Raw genomic sequence first — 23,855 nt, forward strand, 5'->3', positions numbered from 1 at the left:
AAGGACTGTTACAACCTCTGCCCACTCCAGAGAATCCGTGGGAGAGGTTTTCAGTCGGCTTCATTGTGGGGCTTCCGAAAGACCAAGGCAAAACAGCCATAATAGTGGTAGTGGATTTTTTGACGAAAATGGGCCATTTCATTGCCTGTGCCCAAGTACCCACAGCAGGACAATTGGCACATCTACTCCTGGTGAACATAGTAAGACTGCATGGCCTTCCCCGAGACATCGTATCCGATCGCGGGGCACAGTTCACTGCGAGATTTTGGAAAACGTGGTGTACAGCTTTACACATGACCTCGTCTGTATCCACCAGTTTCCATCCGCAAACGGACGGACAGACGGAGAGACTGAACCAATCATTAAAACAGTACCTCCGATGTTATGTGCGAGAAAGCAGCGACTCCTGGGTTAATTGGTTGTGGGTGGCAGAAATAGCCTATAATAACACTCAACACGCATCCACTCAACACACGCCTTTCTTTTGTTCCTATGGGCACCATCCCAGGTTCACCCCCTTGCTGTTACCGTCTGATAATGTGAAGCTGCCTGAGGTGAGGGAACGGATGTTGCGGGTGCGCAAAATCCTTTTGAACGCACGCAAGAACCTTGTGAAGGCCAAAGTCAGTTATAAGCACCAAGCCGACAAGCACCGTAGACCAAATCCGGTGTATCGGAAGGGAGATCTAGTCTGGTTATCTACCAAGAACATTAGATTCAAGAAACACAGTCTGTTTAACCCTCGGTTCATAGGACCGTACCGGGTGGTGGAGCATGTGAATCCGGTAGCTGTGCGCCTGCGATTGCCTGCGCAGCTTCGCATTCATCCCGTGTTCCACGTGTCCTTCTTGAAACCCTCCAGGAGTCCGGTTCGTAGGTCCCCTTTGCCTCTCTGGGTGCAACAGGATAAGGAGTATGAGGTGAGGTGCATACGGGACTCTAGATGGGTGAGGGGTCGCCTGCAGTACCTTCTCTCCTGGAAGGAGTTCGGTCCGGAGGAGGATTCTTGGGAACCGGCGTCAGCTGTTCGGGCTCCCCGGTTGGTGGCCCGGTTTCACCGTTTGTTTCCTGGAAAGCCGGGGGGGGGGTGTGGCCCCCTTGTGAGGGGGGGTGTACTGTCAGGTTCCATGGCGCCGGTCGATTACGGGCCGCCGCTGGGAGCATAAACTACAATTCCCGGCATGCCGTGCGTACGTCACGCACTAACGTGAGCGGCGCGCGCATGCCAGGAAATAAAGGGCTGATTTGGACGGCGGTAAAATGCCGATAATTCCGTCTTTGCGGTGGCGTTTCCTGGAATTCTGGGTTGGAAGCGGTAAAAGGTATTCTGAAGATTCCACGTCCGTCAGAATCGTGAGTACTTGGTATCGCTGGGGGGTGTGTGGCGTTGGTAGTTTCGATCCCAACAACACACCCACTGCCTGTTTGATCCTTGAAAGTATCCCTCGGAGGAGTGGTACTCGGAAGTTCATTGACTTCATGTTCATTATTTCACCTTGGTGGTTTTACGTTTGGTCATTTGGGAAATAGACCTGTTGCTTGTTTCGAGCCAAACTAAGCCGACCTGGGTAACTTTACAGTGTACATATTGTAAATACTTGCAAGCTTGCACAGTGGCGATAGGACTCACCTGATGCCTTATTGAGCCTCGTTACTGCTTGCCCTCGCAATGTACTATCTCTCATAACTGTGAAGGGCGCAAGTGTAAGAAATAAAGCGTTACAGAGTGAGCTTAACTCTGTGAACTCCCTGTGAAGAGTTTCCTGTCATTGGGTCTTACGGACGAGAGTCCGAAGATTGCAGTGTTCATTATTGTTTATTTATATCGCTTTAACAGGAGACAGGAGGGGTAGTGGACGCAAACAAGAGAACTGCGGAATCACCCATTTATAGAATATCACGCATTGTTCAGGGTAGGTGTGTACTCCCTATTCCGCACAGCACGCGAATGTACAGTGCACTTTGAGCAGAGGGAATTGAATCGTGTTCGTTTTGTTTTCACAGTTGGGCACAGTTCTTCTAACCTCACCATACCCCTGTCTCCATCGGATTAGATCATTGTGTATTTTTCTTTACAGGTAATGAGTGGGGTGCAGTGGAGGGTGTTTTGGGGTTGCGGAAAAGTAGACCACACTGTTATAGGGTAGGGAGATAGGGTGTTCTAATATCTTGTTCTTTGTTGTTGCAGATCTCCCTCCCTGCTGTTCCCTTCCTTTCCCGCGCCCCGCTGTATTATCTTAGTTGTTCGTTTCTTAGTATTGGAACACTGAGGTTGTTCGGTAGGGCTGGGATTAGGACTCTCATCACAGCCCCGAGGAAGTTGGGAGCCGAGCCTGATAGGGATCACAACGAAAGTCATTACAACGACTTTCGCTGGAGGGCACTGGATAGTGGAATAGTTTAATTTTTTATTCCAACTCCAGCCCACGTTGACAGTAGGGAAGGTGTTGGATAGAAAATTAAACTATACCCTATCCAACAGTGCCTTCCAGCGAAAGTCGTTGTAACGACTTTCGTTGTAATCCCCGCGTTTTAATGGTAGTGCGGAGTAATCCCCGCGTTGTTATGGCTGTTCTCCGGCAACCGATTCCAGAACAGGATGACCTCTCTTTTACACAAAGTTAGTTTCAGGCAATTAGAGGACATCCATCCCGAGATAGCTTTCATGCAATCGTGAAATCTTATCCCTGTTTCCTTCTCTTTCCCATCCCTGAGAGACAACACTATTTGCATGTCGTCCACATAGGAGGTAAGTTGGAAGCCAAATGATCTTATCAGTGTGCTTGCTGTACTAGGTATTGGCATGCAATGTGTGAAGTGTGGTCGGTAGTAGATTTGTGTAGGGCTTAGGCGGCACTCTCACTGTGGTGTACAGGGGCCCAAAAGGTGAAGCGGCTGTGGATGTGTTAATTTGATATGTGGTGGGCATGTGTAGAAATTGTGTGTTGGAAACAGTTGAGGTTTCAGGTGGACATCCTGGTCCTCTCTAATCATTCAAAGAGTTGCAGCACACGGAGTCATTGATGATTGAAGTACTGGTATTCTCGCTCAGGCATATAGTCTATCCGAGGTTGACATGTATGAGAACATTTTGTTTCTGATTACATTAACGTGTATGTGATCAGTTCCATGGCAAGCAGCCACCATAACTTATGAAACCAGACGGCCAAGCGAGGATCCTCCTTCTTTTTCCAGAAAAGGACAACAAGCTGCTTGACTGCTCCTGTCATATATCGGATAAGTATTGTGTCAGAGCCTGTTATGCTTTTCATGGTGGAGAGTGTTACGCCTAAGAGAAGTGTGAGCTGGCCCACTGGGATAGGGTAGCCCAGTGCTCCCTTGATGTGTCTCCTTTCTAAACATTTGGATTATTGTGCATGACCAGCATATGTAGAAGAATGTTTCTTCTTCGAGCACACATCATCAGCATAGTATTGAAGCCATGGGGAACAATTTGTGTAAGCATGTCAGCTTGAGGTACCATTGGGACATATACTTGATAAGCTCATTCTCTCTGGAGGACCCTGCACAAAGTCTTGGAGATATTATGTCAGAGTCTGTCCAAGTCCTTGGTCTGTATGTTCCTTTTTTTTTTTTTAAGTATTTTTATTGTTGCATAAATATCATCATGTCAGCATCTTACATAAATGGTATCATTAACATGGTACATTCGTGTGCTTATACTTACAATAGATATCGTACATTACAGTTTTCCTTTTTTTTTTCAGAACTACTATAACATTCGAAACTCTCCCCTCCCCCATCTCCTAGCACTTTACAAATCATACAAGTTATTCGTTTTCTGGCAATGTCCCATTGTCTCATTTTCTATGGTATAGTCCCTAACTTCCGTCGTACCTCCCTCCTTACCGTGCGTGTGGTGCATCATGAGATCAAGTTCCGCGATCCATCTTGTGTGCGTGCGATTAGTGTTATATCGTGTTCAAAAAACATATGTGGTGTTCTAATCTTAGCTCGGGTGTTCCTCTCCCATAACGCCTTCCACCGTGTAAGTCTACTCAAAGTGTGTCTTAGCGTATGTCTCGAACTCCACCAGTGTTGAGTTCCAGTCCAATGAAATGTACATTTTTCTGAGGCCCCTGCGCTCCTCCCTTTGTAATTCCAACCCTTCCGCTTTCCCCCATCTCACCACCTCTCTGTACCAGGCCTCAATATCTGGTGGCCTGTCTGACTTCCATTTCATTGCTATCGATCTTTTCGCCAACAACAGTGCCAGGTCCACAAATCTAGTAGCAACACTCCTTTTCTTTTCCGTGTGACCGAGTCCCAAGATGCCGTATAATGGCGACGTATAGGGTCTGCCCGGAGCGATTACAGTTAAAATTTTATGTATCGTTACCCAATAGTATCCTATCTTGGGGCAGTCCCAGAACATATGCAGAAGTCCTGCAACTCCTAAGTGACATCTGGGGCACGTGCCTGTCGCTTCTGGGAACATTGCATGTATTCTGTGTGGAGTTAAATATGCTCTGTGAACTATCATTAGTTGAATACATTTGAATTTAGGATTGCGCTACACCTTTTTTCGAAACTTCAGGATCTTCTCCCATTCCTTGTCTCGTAGTCCTTTACCTGCGTCCCCTTCCCATCGTTCACGGAGGGGCTGCAGTGAAACCGCCTTGTTACTCCTAATGCTGTTAGTCAACCACTTCGTCAAGTGACTGCCCGTCCCCATCAGATATTGCATAGTGAGTAGTGTATTCGTGTCCGGTTCTACGCCGTCTCGTGCCCAGTTCGAGGTTATGTAATGTGTGACCTGCGCGTGTAGTAAAAACAATGTCTCCGGGGTCTGATGTAAGTGTATAAAGTCCGTGTGTGTCATAATGATGCCCTCCAAAAAGAAATCCCCTATGTTCAGAACTCCTGCATCGTGCCATGGCCGCAGTTTTAGTTCCGTTAGCTTGCCGGACCCTAGGGGGAGTCCCAATAATGGTATTGTGGGTGCGTATGAGGAATGTGTATTAGTGTATTTGACCGCTTTCCTCCACTGTTTAATTGCTAGCCTGAGCAGGTGTGGGGCGGTGTCTGGTATCTTGGCGTTTGGAAGTAACAGTTGGTGTATATTTCCCCTATTCCTGTCAGCCTCTGTCATATTCAGTTCGTGGAGGTTACGGCCTGCTAGCCAGTAGGCCAGCCACTGGAGTTGGCATGCATTCCCATAGGCAATTAAATCTGGTACCCCCATACCGCCCCTGTCCGTCGGTAGTTGTAGCTTAGCTAAGCTTATGCGCCGTCTACCCGTACCCCATATCAGCTCCGTCAGTAACGTGTTCAGGTTTTTAAAAAAGGGCATGGGTACCAGAATCGGCAGGTTCGTGAAATAGTAGATCAGTCTGGGTAGTACCACCATCTTTGAGATCGCTACCCTCCCCGCCATCGACAGTGGTAATGTGTTCCAGAAGCGTACTTGCGTCCTCAGGGTGTTGAGTGCCTTACCTAAATTACCCTCTAGTAGGTCCTGTGTGTTTCTGTATACCTGTATTCCTAAATACTTGAAAGTCGTGGGCGCTACTTGGAATATGTGTGGCGTAAACTGTATGTGTGTGTCTTCTAGAGACCTATGGAAACTATACCCATACGATTTGGATTCATTGATTGTAAGACCCGATATTCCTCGGAAATCGCTGAAGATCTCTGGCAATGGAGTTAGTTGGCTTGTCATGTCTTTAATAAATAATAATATGTCATCCGCGTAAGCTGATATGATATGATGGGTAGCAAGTCTTGTTATCCCTTTTGTAACAGCTAGAGTTCGCACTTTAATTATTAGAGGCTCCAGGGCGAGTATAAAGAGCAAGGGCGATAGTGGGCAGCCATGTCGTGTACCCTTTGCTATTGCAAATTGTTCAGATATACATTTGTTGGTTCAGACACGCGCTGTGGGTTTGTGGTACAATAGGTTCACCCATGCTACGTATTCTGGCGGTATACCGAATTTGCCCATTACCGCGAACATATAATCCCATCTCAGAGAGTCAAAGGCCTGTCTGAGGTCCAGGGATATACACCCCTCGGTACTCTCCCCCATGTTGTCTTGTGTCATTAGTTGACTCAGTCTCCTTAGGTTCAGTGTGGTACTCCTACCTGGTACAAAGCCACATTGGTCCGGGTGTATCAGGTCTGTGATGTATTGGGAGAGTCGGGTCGCTAATATTTTACTAAGGATTTTGTAATCTGTATTTAACAGGGACAGGGGCCTCTAGTTCTCTAGGTGTAATGTGTCCCTACCTGGTTTCAATAGGGAGACTATCAGTGCCTGCAGCGTTGTGTCCGGCAAGGCGTTTCCTCCCATCGCTTCCTTGTACAGCGTATATAATCGTGGAGCTAAGATATCAATATACATCAGATAAAATTCAGCCGGTAGGCCGTCTGACCCGGGGGCTTTGTTGCGTGGCAGCGCCTTGATGGCCTGCCTGATTTCCGCTAGCGTGATAGGCTTTGATAGGTTGTTTCATTGTGTAGGTGTTAGTTGTGGGATGCATATGTCCGATAGGAAGGACTCAAAGTCCTGTTCCGAAAGCGGAGTGTGTGGGCCGTACAGGTAAGTGTAATAATTTTTGAACTTATTATTTATCTCCAATCGGGTCCGTATTATCGTCCCATGCTGATCTTTCACCTCTATTATAGGAGCGCTCACCGGGGCGTTGCGTGTTAACCGTGCCAATAGCGGGTCCGCCCTGTCAGCCTGCGTGTGTTGCCTGCTTGTGTATTCCCTGTAATCTATCACCCTTAGCTCTTCCAATAATTCCGCGTGTTGAATATGGGCTTCTTGGAGCTGTGTGAGGTTGTCGTTTGTTCCCGCAGCCTCACTTTCGAGCATCGCCAGTTTACCCTCCACTTCCTTGAGCTTCCCCACTATTGTGTGTTTAACGCCCACTTTTGTACCCATCGCTACCCCGCGCACGGTCACCTTAAAGGCGTCCCATTCAATTTGTCTGGAACTGGCTGTGTTTTCATTTTCCTCAAAGTACTTTGTACTGGCCTCTAGTAAAGTGACTCTGAAAAGCACGTCCTCTAACAGCCCTGGTGGTAAACACCACGTCGGTATTGGAGTTGGAAGCCTCCCCAATTGTAACGTTAATTCCACTGGATTGTGGTCCGACAGTGTCTTACCCATATGCATCACTGACGTAATCGACCCTGTGAGCGCCTTAGAGCAGAATACTTGGTCTGTATGTTCCTATGTAGATCTGTCTTCCATCAGGTTTGGTTTCATGTGAGTGGGTTTGGAATCTTGCAGAACCCTATACATCCTGGCTATTAGACCGTATGTACCTGTGTATGTGCGTACTAAACTCTGGAATGGTGTGAGGTTTTTCGTAGCAGCATGGGAGTTGGCTGCTTGTAGAGCCCAGTGATGTAGTTGACAATACTGGAGTTGTGATTTCCCAGTGATGCAAAAATCATGTTTGCATTGGTCAAATGATTTGATGGAATCTCCTTGGAAGAGATCTTTGAGGGTCCTACATCCCCCTAGTGCAGTTTAAGACGGTATTGGGATCCAGGGCTGGAGTAAAGTCAGGGTTCCTAGCTACTGGTGTGTTTGGTGAGTGAAAGGTTGTGTGGCCCTTCTTGAGGATAAGTGGCCCTATATTTCAAAGATTGTTTTCGTGAGTGTGGCTATGTAGGTGCTTTTTGGACAGGAGTGGGGCAAAAGCAAGGCAACATTCCATGGCGGGTGGCAGGTTGTGGCTTGGTCCATGTGGGACCAGTGTTTCTTGTTTCCAAAATCACCCATTTTGGGATATACTGCAGGTGGGCCACCCAGTAGCAATCTAACTGTTTGGGCAGGGCAGACCTCCCCCCTCTTCTCTCTAAGTAGCACGAGAAGTCTATTTGATATACAGAGCAGTGTCCTATTCCATATGAACAAGCTTAAATATGCTTGTAGTAGGGAGATTTCTGTCATGGGAATGTGTGTGAGAAGTGTTTGAAAAAGCTCCAGGTAATTGGGCAAGATGATCCTCTTAATGACATTGATACGTCACAGCTATGATAGATAAAGTGGGCGCCATTTCCAAAGGTCCTCCAGAAGCACTGTGTAGCAGTTTAGCCAGTTTATTCTTGACCATTCCTCCAACTGGGCAGTGATGTGGACGCCCAGTTAGTGCATTGAAGGGATCACTGACACAATGTCATAGTAAACAAGCATTTACAAATCAATAGGTCTAGCAATAGCTAGATGTTGACCTATTGGCATTGTAAATGGCAATGCCTTTTATAATATTAAAAGGCTCTGTCATTTACAATACCAATAGGTCAAACTTTAGCCAATGCAAGACCTTTTGTATTGTAGAGTGCAGTGTCCGTGAAGCGGGCGCCGAGCTCACCAATAAAGTAAAAAAAAAATTTAAAAACAGTGCGCAGTGTCCCTGAAGTGGGCCCCGTGCATACCTTTAAAGTTTGAAAAGTAAAAAAAGAAACAAAGCGTGGTGTCCATGAAGCGGGCGCTGCCCTAAAATTTAAAGTACTTTTTTTTTAACTGAGCGTGGTGCCCCTAAAGCGGGCACCGCGCTCTGCATGCAAATTTTGTAAACAAAAAACCAAAATGGTGATCATGAAGTGGACGCTGCGTTCTTCTAAAAAGTAGTAATAATAAAAAAACAAGCATTGGCATAGCCAATAGGTCTCGCTTTTGGGATCGTTTAAGTGTATAGCCATGCAACAGTTGATGTTGTTGCACCAGGGATAGTGTGCTGCATAACTAAATACTTATAAAGTCCGAAAGGTGAGACCTATTTGCTATGCCAATGCTTGTATTATTTAGAGTGTCGATCCATCCCCCCGCTGTCACTAAACAGCCTGCTTGAGGAAACACACACACCCACTATATGCACCGGTGAATCCCGGACAAGTGGTGCATTGTCTACGCATTAAAGTATTTTTACTGGTACTCTGGTTTATTATAATTAGGGCAGGTATGGGGTAAGAGAGAAAGGAGGAGGGTGCAAGAGACCAAGGGACAAAAGGCAGAGGGGCAAGGTGAAGAGCAGGAAACAGGGGTAGGAAGCAGTAGAGGGAGGCGCATTAATCAAGAGACAGCAGTGTATGGAGCAATGGACAGTGTGGCAGGGAGTAAGAGACTGGGGATTATGAGCATAAGAGAGTTCTATAGGAAAGAGAGAGGATAGACAGCAATAGACAAGATAGAAAGCAAAAGATAGGGTAATATAACAGGAGACAGCGGGTATCGTGGAAATCATCTCAAGTTTTCCCGAACATGTTGCTCTTTGATAAGTGTGTGCGGGGACACTTAGTTGTTATGGATTATGTTTTGTGGGTTTGTCCCTCCGTATAAGCTAGTGTTGTGTGTTGGTATCGGACCAATTCAAGAAAGCACGAAGCCCTGGGAAATAACAGATGCGGCATGTAGCGCTCACTGAACGTGGTACCACTTAAGGCGCAAGTGTGTCTACCACCCACGTGAATGACCCGGTGTCAGACAGTTGGGGGTTCCTGGGGGGGGGGGGTGTGGAAGGGTCATGTATAGAAACTTAGTCCAGTGGGGGCAAGGGGCACAATGTTCATAACCGCTGCAAAGAGGGAAGGACGGTCGAGGCTCTGCATTTTTACAGTAACACGCTATGTTGTAAAATATGCATTCTTAGTGAAGCGCAGACCAAGCGTTGACAAGAAGCTTGGTATAGGGCGAAGATAGACCGACTCCATCTTTGGACTAGACATGGTTGTTACAATAACGTTGTGAACTTGAATAGTATTAATGCAAGCACTCACATTGAAGTGCATTTGATCACAGGGCCCGTTGTGTAAAAAAAAAAGTTTGTTATTATCTGGTTAAGTCAGAAGCTGAACAACAGTGGAATGAATTATGTGAAGGACAGCGACACACGTGTAGTATGCCTGAGTGTAATTTCAATTTCGCTGGTGTAATTCATGTAATTTCGAGAATTGTGCCCTACGTTTGTCACACGTAGTTCCCAAAATTTCCCAATTATGCTACGTTGCGTAATTATGTCAAGTTTATTGTACAAATATAGCGTGGGACAAACTCAAATGACCCGAAGGTGAGCGGCTATCGCTTACTGTACTCTTGTGTTTTTGGTGCTCATTTGTTAGCGTGAAATGCGTCCTTGTATCCTAAATGCAAATAAGGATGCATTTCGTCTTCAAAAATAGTGCAAAATGCCTTGTTTGCTTTTCGAAAAACTTTCCTGAAATTTGGTTTAATTATGCGAAAAGTAATGCAAGTTTCACACACCATTTATATGGAAATGGTGTGGATGGATAAGGGAAATAAAAGTTACACCTAAGAAAGTTCCTCATGCGAGAACGTGAAAAAACCTGTTGGATATCATGTGCTTGCTCTTAGATCCATAAGGAACGGAGTTAATTGGAAGGTGCATCAGTATTTTTTGTTTAGAAATTGTATATTAAATTCTCTATAAACTTTAGATGGTCTAGTCAAGACCATGCCAGGCAATTTAGAATTCTATGAGGTCACTCTTAGCCTAAGCAACCAGAACCTTGCCTATACCAGAGATGACCACACAGTGCGCAGTGTACCAACATCAAGCTGAGGTTCAAATATTGTCCGTTCGACCTCGCTGCTTTAATGGGCTAGTGGTTGAAGTTTTATTCTTGAATAAAACAACTTAAGAAGAAACTTGAAGTCTTGTGATTCGTAGAACTTTCAACTTAATATTGTCGACAAGTGCCTTCTGGGGGACAGGGATACCACCACCAGCTTCCGTGTGGACTCATGTGCTGTGCGGTCCATAGGCCAGAGTAGACGTTAACTTGAATTCTTGTGAGGTCACTTACCGAAGTGACTGTAACTGACCCGAAGTGGAAAGAAGCAGCTGAGTGATGAAACAATTGCGGCGACATCCGAAGTTCAAAAGTGGCGTCATGAAGAAGGTACGGAGGTTTTCATCTGGAGGAATGCTGTGAGGCAGAGTTCAATTGCGAGACTCGGTTGGTTGACTGTGGAGCAAGACTCACTGCAATTGTGGGACAACCTGGGACGTTGTGGCATCATCACTCTACGTGTGGTGGCCATTTTGGAGAAGGATTTGCTCTATGTTTGTGTGTCAAGACGTTGCATTCTGTAGTGTAGTTCCTATATTCCCAATATGCTCTGCGCATTGGAATAATATAAACAGCAGTGTAGAAGTGGGACTGAGGTCATCTAGGTCTCTACTGACTATATTAGACTTAATTAGTTTTGCCAGCTAGCTCAGAGGTCACTAGAAACTTTCTCGAATGTTCAAGAAGGAGTTGACCTTCCTGATTTAGACAAGAAGGGATTAGTTTCTGACAACCGCATAAACATGACAACTTTGCTCCCTCAGAATAAAGAGTATATCTCTAGAGTCGTGTGAAAACAATAGACAGCTATTTCACTCAGTCAATCATGCATACTTAATTTCACCAGGAGTGCAGAGAAATAGAGAGACGGGCGTTTTCAATAAAAGTTGTTATTTATTGAGCAGTCCTCTTTCTCATGCAAGAGAAATGAGTTGCCACAATTGCAATACTTATCATGAAGTAAAGTGCGTACAGTAAAAGGAGTATTATGAAATAATACTGTAAAAGCATTGATATGGTTTCTTAGCCATATGATACTTTAAAACGGATGAAATATATACATACATAAAAACATTGACTAACGTACTCAACTGGTGCTTCTAATATACGCCTACCCTGGTGTACCTGACCTAAGCCTAATACGTGGGAAGGAGTAAGTAAGTTGCAGTTTAAGTTAAGTTGTTTTTTTGCCAAGAATCTGAATCAAGAATTCTCTTAAGGATTTAGTCAGCTCCGTACCTTGGTAATAGAATGAAGTAGGTCTTGTATCTCGTGTCTCAGGACTAGATCTCCCAGCAACCCGCAAGGGTGACTGGAAACACCGGAGCTGGAATTTCTCTGCAGGAGAAAAGACAGAGTCTCTCTCAGTGCGTCAAATGGGAGGGTCGGCTTCCTTCGGCAGTCGCATCAGCTGGGCGTCGGGCAAGTAGATAGCCGCTCTGCTCCAAACCACCGTGTGTTTGCTTAAGGCAACATTGGTATATTTATACCTGAAAGGTGCCGGGTTTGACGTAAGGTTGGACATAAGACGTCACTAAGAACTAACAGTTCTTTCTGGACTCCAGGAGTTCTTGTTCAAATCAAAACAAAAGCAGGGGGATTTCCCAGGCTGCTGGAGGCTTGGTTTGTTTAAAGAACGCGTTGTACTTTCTAGGAGTCTATGGGAGGAGCCTTGCCGTATTTGGACTGCATGGGCTATGACTAGATATGGACATGATTCCTATGCCTTTATAAGGATATGTTTTGTTATAACCATATGAGGGTATAATTCGGGGATATCTTGATTAGGGTCCTAGATAGATTCACAACACCAACTCCACGTATTAATGTCCATCATTACTAAATATTAAGCAATACTAAACATATAACGATGCATGTGTGTTTTCCAACCCACCCCAAAATACATAAATTGCATTTGAAATGGTGTATGGTATATACACGAAAATTAGTATTGGTACTGTACGTTTTTCAAGCAGTGATGTCATTCAGAAAATGCATATATAAATATCGGCTAAATGAATTGCGAAAATTACATTTATGAAATGGCTCTGAATACAGAAAAGAAGGTCGAGACCATTTCATCACATATTTATAGAATACTGTACATGTGCTAGAGGCTGAGGTAAAATATTGTCTCTAGTGTCTCTAAAAATAGAAGCTCTGTTCTCTAAGAATAGTTCTACTTTTAGCAGAGTACCATGTGCCAACAAAAAGGTAAATATTTTGGAAGTGAAAAAAAATTATTTCGCTTTCAGGGGAAAAAATAGTTTCAATTGTTTTCAGTACTTTCGTTTATCAAAAAACTGAAGGCCGAATTCAGAGTTCAGGGAACGCTGTGTGCTCGTTGTTTTAAAAGTTATTCTCGTTGTTAGGGGAGAACATCATATCAGACAGGGTTGCGAAAAATTGGTCTACAAAATGAGGAGAAAGTTCGACCAAGTTCGAAAATGCTGAAATAGTGCATATGTGAGAATCATTCCCATCATCGATGTCGGGATCAGCAATGCTCACAGAAGGTTGTACCTGTGTGGTGCCGCTTTCATCTCGTACTTCACCGCCACCTAGTCGTAATGGTGAAGTCTCAACGAATGCCTTAATCAGAATAGGTAGCCGCTGGGGACAACACGTTGCATGAGTCGTTACCGGACCTAGCAAAGTATCGATATCCATTGGTACTGCTGATTGTAGTGTAAGACAGACGTCCAACACGCATTCTTCTCCACATAGCAGACATCGAAGCACAGGTAAGATGCAATCTTGCCAGATGGGTCTGAATGAAAGAAACCAAGTTGCACTCAGATCTCTTAGCCGGGCTAATCCGACGACTTTAGTGATTCGGTCTCGGTAGCGTATTGCTAGGATCGTCTCTCCCATTGTAGCTGGAGTTTTGTCTGTGGCTTGGCTTGCCATATCGGAGCAGAAGGATTAAAAATAAAATTCCTGCTACGAGTCCCAAACGAGGCATGCCGCCCAATAACTAATGCACAAAATTCGGGAAAATGCCCAGAACTGTTTCAAAGGGCGCTAACAGTCCCGAAAAAATTGTCTTAAATACATGTGCGATGCCACTTGTATGAGACATGTTTAAAATTTGACCTAACATTTCTACGAAATGCACGGGGCAATTTTTTGATAATAGGGAATGTATCTCTGCCGCTGTCCTTGCAATTTGCAGATCATACGTCTCTTTGGACGAGGTTAAAGGCACAGTTGTCTGTAAAATAATTGACTTCATTCTGCTTAAAGTATCAATTCGAATAGAAGAGATATTAAAAGAAGGCCATATTGCCGCCTCCATGTCTGGATTGCTGCTTGGATACAATACTTGCATACAGCAAGTGACCATGGAAGTAACGCTCACGAGATAGGCTTTTCCTGGCACCATGCCACAACAGCTGTGGTCACTTATTAGAACGTAGCTGCCGTTGGAAAGCTGTCTGAAAAATGGCTCTATCTGTGTTGCAGTTGTGCCATGCAGGTGACATGAAAGACTATTTGATGAACCTTCGCAGGCTCCATGCAAGTTAATACCTTGACACAGAAGTGTACCGCTTAGTGATTTTTTACAATTGTTACCACTAAGAAATACCTCTTTTTTCCCTTCACTATAACATTTGTGTGTATAAGGTAAATTCCATGTTGACTTGATGTATCCTTTACCCAACCTTTCATACAGGCCTGCTGGTGTATATTTTTGGCAATGCTTAAACTGGAAAGTTGTTATTGGGATTGTAATCGTTCCATGTATTATCCATTCAATGACAGGTCTCTCTGACATTGTCAATGGTAATCTCTCAAGTTTTTCAATGCTCAGAATCGTATAGTCTGCTCCTTTTTGTGCCAAACTGATTTTTTTATCAGTAAGGTTAAAGATAGAGAATGATGACGTTATGTTGATTAAACGCCATGGAACGCAGATTTTGCAACGTCCAGCCTAGCTGTACACTAGAACGTAATTGGGACTGACCATGTTGTAACATTAGCAAGCCCTGCTCTATTATATCAATAGCAGATGATACAATGCTGTCCAGTGAATAAATTCTGGAAGACAGAGTCGTTAACCCATTGTCCACTACAGAAAGGGATTTTTCCAAATTTATGCGATCAATTTCTCGTATTTTTTCTACAGTTTCAATTTGCATTACTTTCCAAGCTTCATTGTAAGCAGCGTATATACCGGCGTATATGAAACGTTTTTGACGCTGTTTGCATGGTCCCAGTATGAAATCATGCAAGTCAGCACCTTCTTTAAGTAAAGTCAAGTGTTGCTTAATTTCAGCCAGTGTGGATTTCTGTAGCCACTCGAGGCATAGTTTCCCTACACTGTATGTTGTAACTATCCCTGGATGTTGTATCTCGGATCTGGCCTGTTCTTTTTTAACCCCTGTATTTTGTTCAGGAATCTATCTTGACAGTTATTTGTGTCTATGGGCCAGATCAACCATTTTTTCCAATCAGGATTTGTTCTGTTTTGGTGTAAAATATGGGATACGTCTATCTCCATATCTGTAGTGCTATTACTATCAGGTATGGGCTTTGGAATAGATGGTTTATTTAAGACTTTTATCTTGGCTAAACCAAGACAGGTTGTTTGTTGAATGGTGTTCTTCAGGAATATTATCTGTTCTGGGATCATGCAGGCTCTAAATAATGCTTCTAGACCTTGTACCTGCCAGTCTTTTGTACTCCAGATGGTTTTTGTTTCAATGTTGTTTTTCCAAAATTCAAAACCAAATGTAGTCATTTTTTCATAAAATGTTTCAGAATAAATCAATTTAGTATTTGTCAACATTGTTTTCATTCCTGTCTTATTTAACATTTTGAAATAAAACGTTTCTGCAACAGTTGTGTTAAACCCTGAGAAGTATGGGAATTTCTCATAAAATGTTTTCGAGCTGCCTTTAGGCGGTGTTGCACAATGTTCCCATTGGTTATAATTAAAAACATTTCTAGGTTGAGCAGATTTATGCAAATAGTGATGACCATAATGAGTATAAAAGTACATTTCTTCATAATTTGATGAACCCTGCAAGTAATCATGTTCTGTGAATTTTGATGACATTACTAAATCTGACATCATATTATTAATATTTTCAAAGTCCCAATCATCAGTGAAAGTACTTGGTTTTACAAAGTCACTTAATGAAACGTTGAACTGGTGTGGATATTTCAAGAGCTCAATCGGGCCATACATTTCTTAATCCGTTTTGTCCATGCTACCCCACCGGGTATTGGATTGGCTGTGATGTTCACTGATGGCAGTTCTCTTTTCTCGATGTGAGATGATGTGTGAGGCTTTAGGACCAAGTTGATGTTCTGACTTGCTGTGTCCATTGTACTATATTTTCCATCAATAAATCTACCCAAACATAAAACCATGATGAGCCAAAGCAGGAGGAAAAGTACACCTAACAAAATCCAAAATTCAATCCATGGAAAAATCAGATAGGTTTCTTTGAGTTGATGAAAGAGTTCAGTTACTTTGTCTTTGAAAGTTTTTGTTGCTGGCGTTTCTTCATGTTCACTTGGATCATCAGAAAAGTCATCGAAATTGATGAAGTAGCCAGATGCAGTTCTTTCAATTGTTGGAATTGCTTCCGGATTTTCTTTAGTCTTTGGATCTTTCTTTGGGATATTAGTATAGTCCGATGCTACATCATTGTAGACAGGTGTTTCTTGACGAACTGTTGCAATTTGGGTTTCAAGAGGCACAAGTTCCATGGCTTTATTGCATAGTCCTTTTTTATACACTGCAGGTTTATCAAAAGTGATTACTCTCTCAGTTTGAACCTCTTGGATTGTAGCAAGATTTGGTCTTCTGCTATTTCTTGGGAGTCCACTGGGCCTACTACTTATTATTGGCCACATGATTGTGGTTTTACCCCATCGATGGATACAACTCTGTTCTCCTTTTTACCAGCAAGGGGCGGTAGTACTACTGATCTTGTTCCGCTGACAGCTAAGAAAGGTACTGCTTTTCTGTAAGAAGGCCCAAATTCCTTCTTCACCGCGATCTTCTCTCTGACTGGATCCCCAATCTTTGGAATCCAGACAGGTCTTGCTGGGACAGGTGGTTTCTCTTCAGTGGCTGTTGGCTTTAACTTTAAATTACTCAGACTTCTTGTTTCATTTAAGTCCTGTAAAACAGCCAAACGGTCTTTGATATCAAAGGCTTTTTCTTCTACCACTGAAGTCTGACAATCTAAGTCCTGGATGTGCATTCTAGTGCCGAACAATAGTTCGTATGGAGTGATACCTTTTAGAGAATTTCTTGGCAGATTGTTAAGACTACGTTGGACACTTGTTAAATGTTTGACCCACCCATCACCCGAACCTAATACCCTCGCCGTTATAGATTGCTTTATGTCTCGGTTTTTTCTTTCCACTACCGCATTACCCTCAGGATGGAAGGGAGAAGAGTACCGCAATGCAATGCCCATGCTGGTCATGGCCTCTTTGTAAGCTCGAGAGCTAAACGCAGGACCCTGGTCAGAATGTAGCATGCCAATTGCGTATGTGCGGATAAAGACTCGCAAATCTTTTATAACAGTTCTGGCGTCAGCCGAGCGCTGGGGCCTGCATTTTAAGTGAATCTAGTCTTAATATTTATGGGAAGGCATTTCTCCGGCTGGATTTCTTCGTATAGATAGCCTGATGCTTTCTAATAAAGGAGTCCTGGCAGTAGTCTGGTTCGGTTCACAACTGCGATCTCTGTTGCAGTCTGGACAATCCTTTGCAAATTTGTAATTTTGCAGGCTCATCCCCGGCCACCAGTATTCTGATTGTAATTCTTTTAGAGATTTCACGATCTCTTGGTGCCTTAGACCCTGTCCCATGTGTGCTTCATGAATCAAGTAAGCCCTCCGGTTCGTGTTTGGAATTACGCTATCCCCCACTCCAGGGATTTGAGCAAAAGGAACGGAGTTTGCATCAATTATGTATGTATTATTGAGTGGATATTCAAGAGGTAATGCTGCATAGTCACCTTTTAATGAGGCTTTTACCACCAGCATTGTTTCTCCGTGTATGTGTTTTTTAGAACGCTTTTTTGTGGCTACGGAAGCCGGTTGAACCGCTTCCGCTGTGGCTCTGGTAGCCAATGAATTCCCTGCAACGTGAACGCCATCACGTTGATGACTCAGTGTATGTATCACGTGAGTCTTTTGTAGTTCTTTCTGCAAAAGAACTACTTGTTCCCAAAGTTTTTTATGCTTTATTGTGACACCAGTCTCATCTTTGTAACCGTTTTTGATCCATGTCTGCATGTCATTATTGTAAGACTTGACGAAGTAATGCGAATCGCACACTATTAGTGTGGGGAATTCGCGATCGGCATTTTCAAGCGCCATCTTTAAAGATCTAATTATCGCTCGCTGAGCTGAACAGTTTCTGAGTGATTCAGTTTTGGTGATTATCGGTCTGAATTTACCAAAGTGCCAGCGACCTTTAACAATCGCGCATGCTGCATTGTAGGATTTTTTATCCACCTCGTAGTGTTGTGCAAATCTATCCATGTAGATTACACAGGTGTATTGTTCGAGAGGCAGAATTTCGATTGGCAGAGGATATTCATATTCGTATTCTAGATCTTCTATTTTTTTCATTTTCGGGTCAAAAGCGTGTTTCACGTCTTCTGCAGCAAGAGAATTTTCCCATTGTATCCATTTTGGATCTAATGCCACTGCATTTGGAAGGCGTGGTCTTGTCACTGCCTCAAGGGCTGACTCTGCTGTTAAAACAGATATGCTCTTGCCTTGGGCTAGGGCTCTTTCTTTTGCTACAGCAGTTTGAACCGCAGTTAGAATTTTTTTAGTAGAACTGAATTTCATTTCAGCTTGTGTGTACAAGTGTGATTTATAAGCTATTGGTACCGTTTCTCCCTCATTAGAGGTCAGGTACGTGAATCCGCATCTTCCTGGGATGACTCGGATTACAAGGTTGCGTTCATTTGCGCGTGTTTGCAGTTTTGTTTTAGTTAACATGTCTGTTTGTAATGTTCTTAAAATTTCTGTATGTTTCTGAGTCCAATTAATTGGTTTGAAATCAGGTTTTATTAATTCATAGAGAGGTTTAACCCTCTCTGCATAATTTAGAATGTATGTTCTTCCGAAATTCAGGAAACCTAGTATTGATTGTAAATTCTTCAGCGTTTTTGGAGCTTGGAGTACAGCACATTTCTCTAAGAAATTGTCTGCTAGGCTTTTGCCTTCACTTGATAATTCATATCCTAAAAACAGGACAGTTAGATAAGCAATTTGTGACTTTTTAAAGTTGAATTTGTACCCTTCAGCTGCGAACCCAAGTATTATGGTGTTCACTCTTTTCAAGTGTATCTCCAGGTCATCATCTGTAAGATAGATGTCATCGACATATGATAATGCCTCATCATCATACATTTGTAGTAACTCTGTTACCCTTGCTGAGAATAATCCTGGGCTATTCTTGAATCCCTGTGGGAGTCGACAGAATTGATTTTGCGACCCCATTGTTGAGAAAGCGGTCAAAATACCTGCTTTCAGGTGCAATGTTTTGACAAAAGAAACCATTTGAGATATCTAATGTTGTTTTAGATTTTTTGCGCACAATGTTATTCATTGGTGCTGCACTGTGTGAGTTTTGTACTGCAAATGTTTTGCAGCAAGAGTTTAGGTGTCTGTAGTCCCAAACTAGACGATATGAATCGTCTGGCTTGGAGACAGGAAACAAAGGATTGTTCATTTGTGAGGTGTATGTTTCAATCACCCCCTAATCTTCAAGTTGATCTAAGATCTCCCTGACTTGCTTTTTAGCTTCTTGTTTAACAGGATACTGCCTTTGTGCAGTCGATTGACTTTTTAACTGGGTTTTTGTGGGGAGGAGAATCCTCATCCCATCCTACATGATTTTTATATAATGCAGGAGCTTGGGCTACTGCCCATTTTCTTGCAAATGTGTATTTTTTATGAATTGGAATATGATTTGAGAAGGCAGGCATAATCATTTCTTCGCCATGAGGGCACTCCCTGACAAACTCTGGTGGCCAGTCTTTCTCAGCTAACAGGATATCATAGCCTTTCGAAAGGTTATCCCAAAAGAGACCCTTTATTTTCCTAGTTTTGTCCCCCTCTATACGTAATGTTATTTCGTATAACTTATGGGGTTTGCTAACTCTGGTGTCTGCAGTTTCCACTTGAATGTATTCATTCATGTCCACTGTCTCCAGAAGATTCATCAGGATCTTGCGAGCTATTGTTACTTCTGCTGCGCTGTCTAGCATTGTCTGAGCCCACTCTCTGTTTTTCAGTTGTGTCCTCAGTATCCTTGGCATGTTTTATTTTAATACTAGCTACCTTCTTTCTTGGAAATTGTAATTTTTTACTTTGATGAGCAGGTTCCTTGTCTTTGGACTTGACGTGCTCTTCCTTGTGTTCTGACCGTCCTCTTCTTTCCGATTTCTGTGAGGAAGTCTGAAAAGATCGAGAGGGACGTGTATCAATATCTTGAAATCTGTCAGGTTTTCTCAATTTTTCCCTATCTCTAGGGTTGTATCTTTTCTCAGAGGGCTCCCTCTGGGGAGACTTGCCTCCTCTTTCTGGAGATCTATCTCTCCTTTGAGGAGACCTTCCTCTGGACTGAAAACGTTTTTCTCTGGGAGTGGATTGTTTATTACCCTCCCAACTCTTTTTTGGAGTGTTCAGAGTATTTTTAATAAATGTTTTTTCAGGATTTTCAGTTAGTTGGGGTTTTACTGGTTTCCCACCCAAACTATCTCTACCTAGTTCTTCATAAGATTTTTCTATGATTCTGGCAAGCTCAAAAGGTTGTTCTGCTATATCTGTTTCTTTCAATTTCTGGCGGATCGCCACAGATGCTGCTTCTCCTTTTATGTTGGCTAGTAATATAGCCGAGACTTGCTTAAAGTCTTTCAGTAATTTCATACCTAGAGTTAAAGCAGGTTCTGGACCGTATTCATTTTGAATCTGTCTTAGTACGTCTGGTATAACCGCCATGGACGGAACACCATGTGTTTTTGTGTAAATAGAAGCAAAAACTGTGCCCCAAGTGTCACAGTCCTCCACATGTGGTGCGATCCCCATTGGAAGACAGATAGTCAGAATTCTGTGTTTCTCATGAGGTGTAGTATCAGGAAATACTGCCTCTATCTGAGTGATTTTTTGTGCTAACCAGAATGGAATTTGTTCCCGTTTTGCGGGTATTTTGCCAATTGCTGATTGTATATTGTGTGGTGTGATTTTATTTGTGTTCCCCTGGTGATGGGTTTGTTTTGGAATTTTTATTGCTGGTTGGACTGTTGAGGTTCGCATGACATATTGGACCAATTGTCTATGTATTTTAATTAGTAGCTTTAGCTGAGCTAAAAGTTCCCGGTCTGACATTTTTTCTATGTCGGGATGTGGTGTGTAGCTGGCTAGAACCAGCCATGTGGCTCCTGGTCTACCTAGTGGACCGAGCCTGGTAATGTGATTTTGATGTTTTAGGGCGCCATTAAACCAGAGCAGGTGCTCTTGGTAAGTTAGTGGGATTTCAACGTCCTCGAAAGGGGCGTATTCCTCTGGAGATTCCTCTATTTCGCAATAGTGGAAATCTTGTGTTACAGCGTTTGCTGCTGGAAAATGTATCCATGAATAGAATACCTCTGTCTGCCGATATTCATGGGCCCTCTACCACGAATATGACTGTACCACCTCTCGGTGATAGCCCATTTTCTATAAGTTTAAGAGTTATAGTTCTTCTTACATTTACCGGAATGATTATAGCATTCGGGTCTTCATCTCGGAGACTTGTGTCATCCGCTAGGAGTTGAGCTGCTATTCTCGCTCTCTCCCTTTCATCATCACTTTCTCCCATTTTACTGAAAGAAAGTTTTGTTGCAGATCAAGTTTCAAGGAAACAAAGATTAGGTGCACAATATTTTGGAACACTGTATCCTTCAACGTTGACTAAACCAAAAACTAATACATAGGAATCTCTTCCTACTAAGTTCCGGCGGATATTAACCTGTTACCCACTCCAGACGTCTTTTGGAGTTTTTACGGGAAAAAGGGGTCTGTGTGAAAAAGCACGACTGAGTTACTCTAATGTCTTGCGTTAGATTATCGCCTTACCAAACATTGGGCGCCATGTAGTGTAGTTCCTATATTCCCAATAGGCTCTGCGCATTGGAATAATATAAACAGCAGTGTAGACGTAGGACTGAGGTCATCTAGGTCTCTACTGACTATATTAGACTTAATTAGTTTTGCCAGCTAGCTCAGAGGTCACTAGAAACTTTCTCGAATGTTCAAGAAGGAGTTAACCTTCCTGATTTAGACAAGAAGGGATTAGTTTCTGACAACCGCATAAACATGACAACTTTGCTCCCTCAGAATAAAGAGTATATCTCTAGAGTGGTGTGAAAACAATAGAGAGCTATTTCACTCAGTCAATCGTGCATACTTAATTTCACCAGGAGTGCAGAGAAATAGAGAGACGGGCGTTTTCAATAAAAGTTGTTATTTATTGAGCAGTCCTCTTTCTCATGCAAGAGAAATGAGTTGCCACAATTGCAATACTTATCATGAAGTAAAGTGCGTACAGTAAAAGGAGTATTATGAAATAATACTGTAAAAGCATTGATATGGTTTCTTAGCCATATAATACTTTAAAACGGATAAAATATATACATACATAAAAACATTGACTAACGTACTCAACTGGTGCTTCTAATATATGCCTACCCCGGTGTACCTGACCTAAGCCTAATACGTGGGAAGAAGTAAGTAAGTTGCAGTTTAAGTTAAGTTGGTTTTTTGCCAAGAATCTGAATCAAGAATTCTCTTAAGGATTTAGTCAGCTCTATACCTTGGTAATAGAATGAAGGAGGTCTTGTATCTCGTGTCTCAGGACTCGATCTCCCAGCAACCTGCAAGGGTGACTGGAAACACCGGAGCTGGAATTTCTCGGCAGGAGAAAAGACAGCGTCTCTCTCAGTGCGTCAAATGGGAGGGTCGGCTTCCTTCGGCACTCGCATCAGCTGGGCGTTGGGCAAGTAGATAGCCGCTCTGCTCCAAACCACCGTGTGTTTGCTTAAGGCAACATTGGTATATTTATACCTGAAAGGTGCCGGGTTTGACGTAAGGTTGGACATAAGACGTCACTAAGAACTAACAGTTCTTTCTGGACTCCAGGAGTTCTTGTTCAAATCAAAACAAAAGCAGGGGGATTTCCCGGGCTGCTGGAGGCTTGGTTTGTTTAAAGAACGTGTTGTACTTTCTAGGAGTCTATGGGAGTAGCCTTGCTGTATTTGGACTGCATGGGCTATGACTAGATATGGACATGATTCCTAGGCCTTTATAAGGATATGTTTTGTTATAACCATATAAGGGTACGAATCGGGGATATCTTGATTAGGGTCCTAGATAGATTCACAACAATTCAGTGCTGCCATTTTGAATCTGGCTGAAGAGTATTTCGGTATGGACATCACATCAGCCGCATCTGGCATGTTTGGCAGCCAATTGCAGTCTCACAGCAGCAGGTGTCTTGCTGTGTGCGGAAGAAACTGGAGTCCTCATCGGGCGTGGGTGGAAGACGCACAGCAACTTGTGTATTGTAGTGTGTGGAAGCAAAGGGTGTGTGTGTGTGCAGAAGCTGAGAAGTTTGCGAATAAGTTCACGTTGGTGTGAAGAATATAAATAAGGTAAGCTACTTCCTAAACATTCTGCCTGTGGCGAGAATTGGAATATAACCGGGTGAATATTTTTGTGCAGAACTGTACCAGGGGAAAACAAGCATTGGTCTAGTGATGCGTGCGCGCAACAGCACGAATAAGTGAAAGTGAAGTGCGGGCGCGAACGGGAGTTGTGAGCGCGCGCCCGGAAACTGAAAGAGATCACGCGTGCGTGTGCGCTTAATAGCAAGCTGGTGGCTGCCTTTGGTAGCACTTGAAAAACCTGCTTACTAAATGTCTCGCCAGACCAGCGCATGCTGGCTCAAGCGAGAGCTAAAAAGCTTTATTAATATGCAGTGAGTGCTGTGGGGGTAGGGGGCCACCATGTTTAAAGTTAGAGTGGCATAGCACTCTATCCGAAAAGCGGTGGGCGCTCCAAACACAAACAAAAACGCAGCCGCCATTGTTTGTCCCCATAGTCAATAAACAAAATAGTGTTCACCCACATATAATGCCGACCGTGTAACAAGCTAAGTAAAAGGTCCAGCAGTCATGGACGGGAGCACATGCAGACAAGGAGGGACTAAGGAACCTACTAATGAATCAGAAGGCAGCATTTATGAAGAACAATGCTACA

This window comes from Lissotriton helveticus, chromosome 6 (assembly GCF_964261635.1).
Source record: "Lissotriton helveticus chromosome 6, aLisHel1.1, whole genome shotgun sequence".
In the NCBI taxonomy this organism is placed as follows: domain Eukaryota; kingdom Metazoa; phylum Chordata; class Amphibia; order Caudata; family Salamandridae; genus Lissotriton; species Lissotriton helveticus.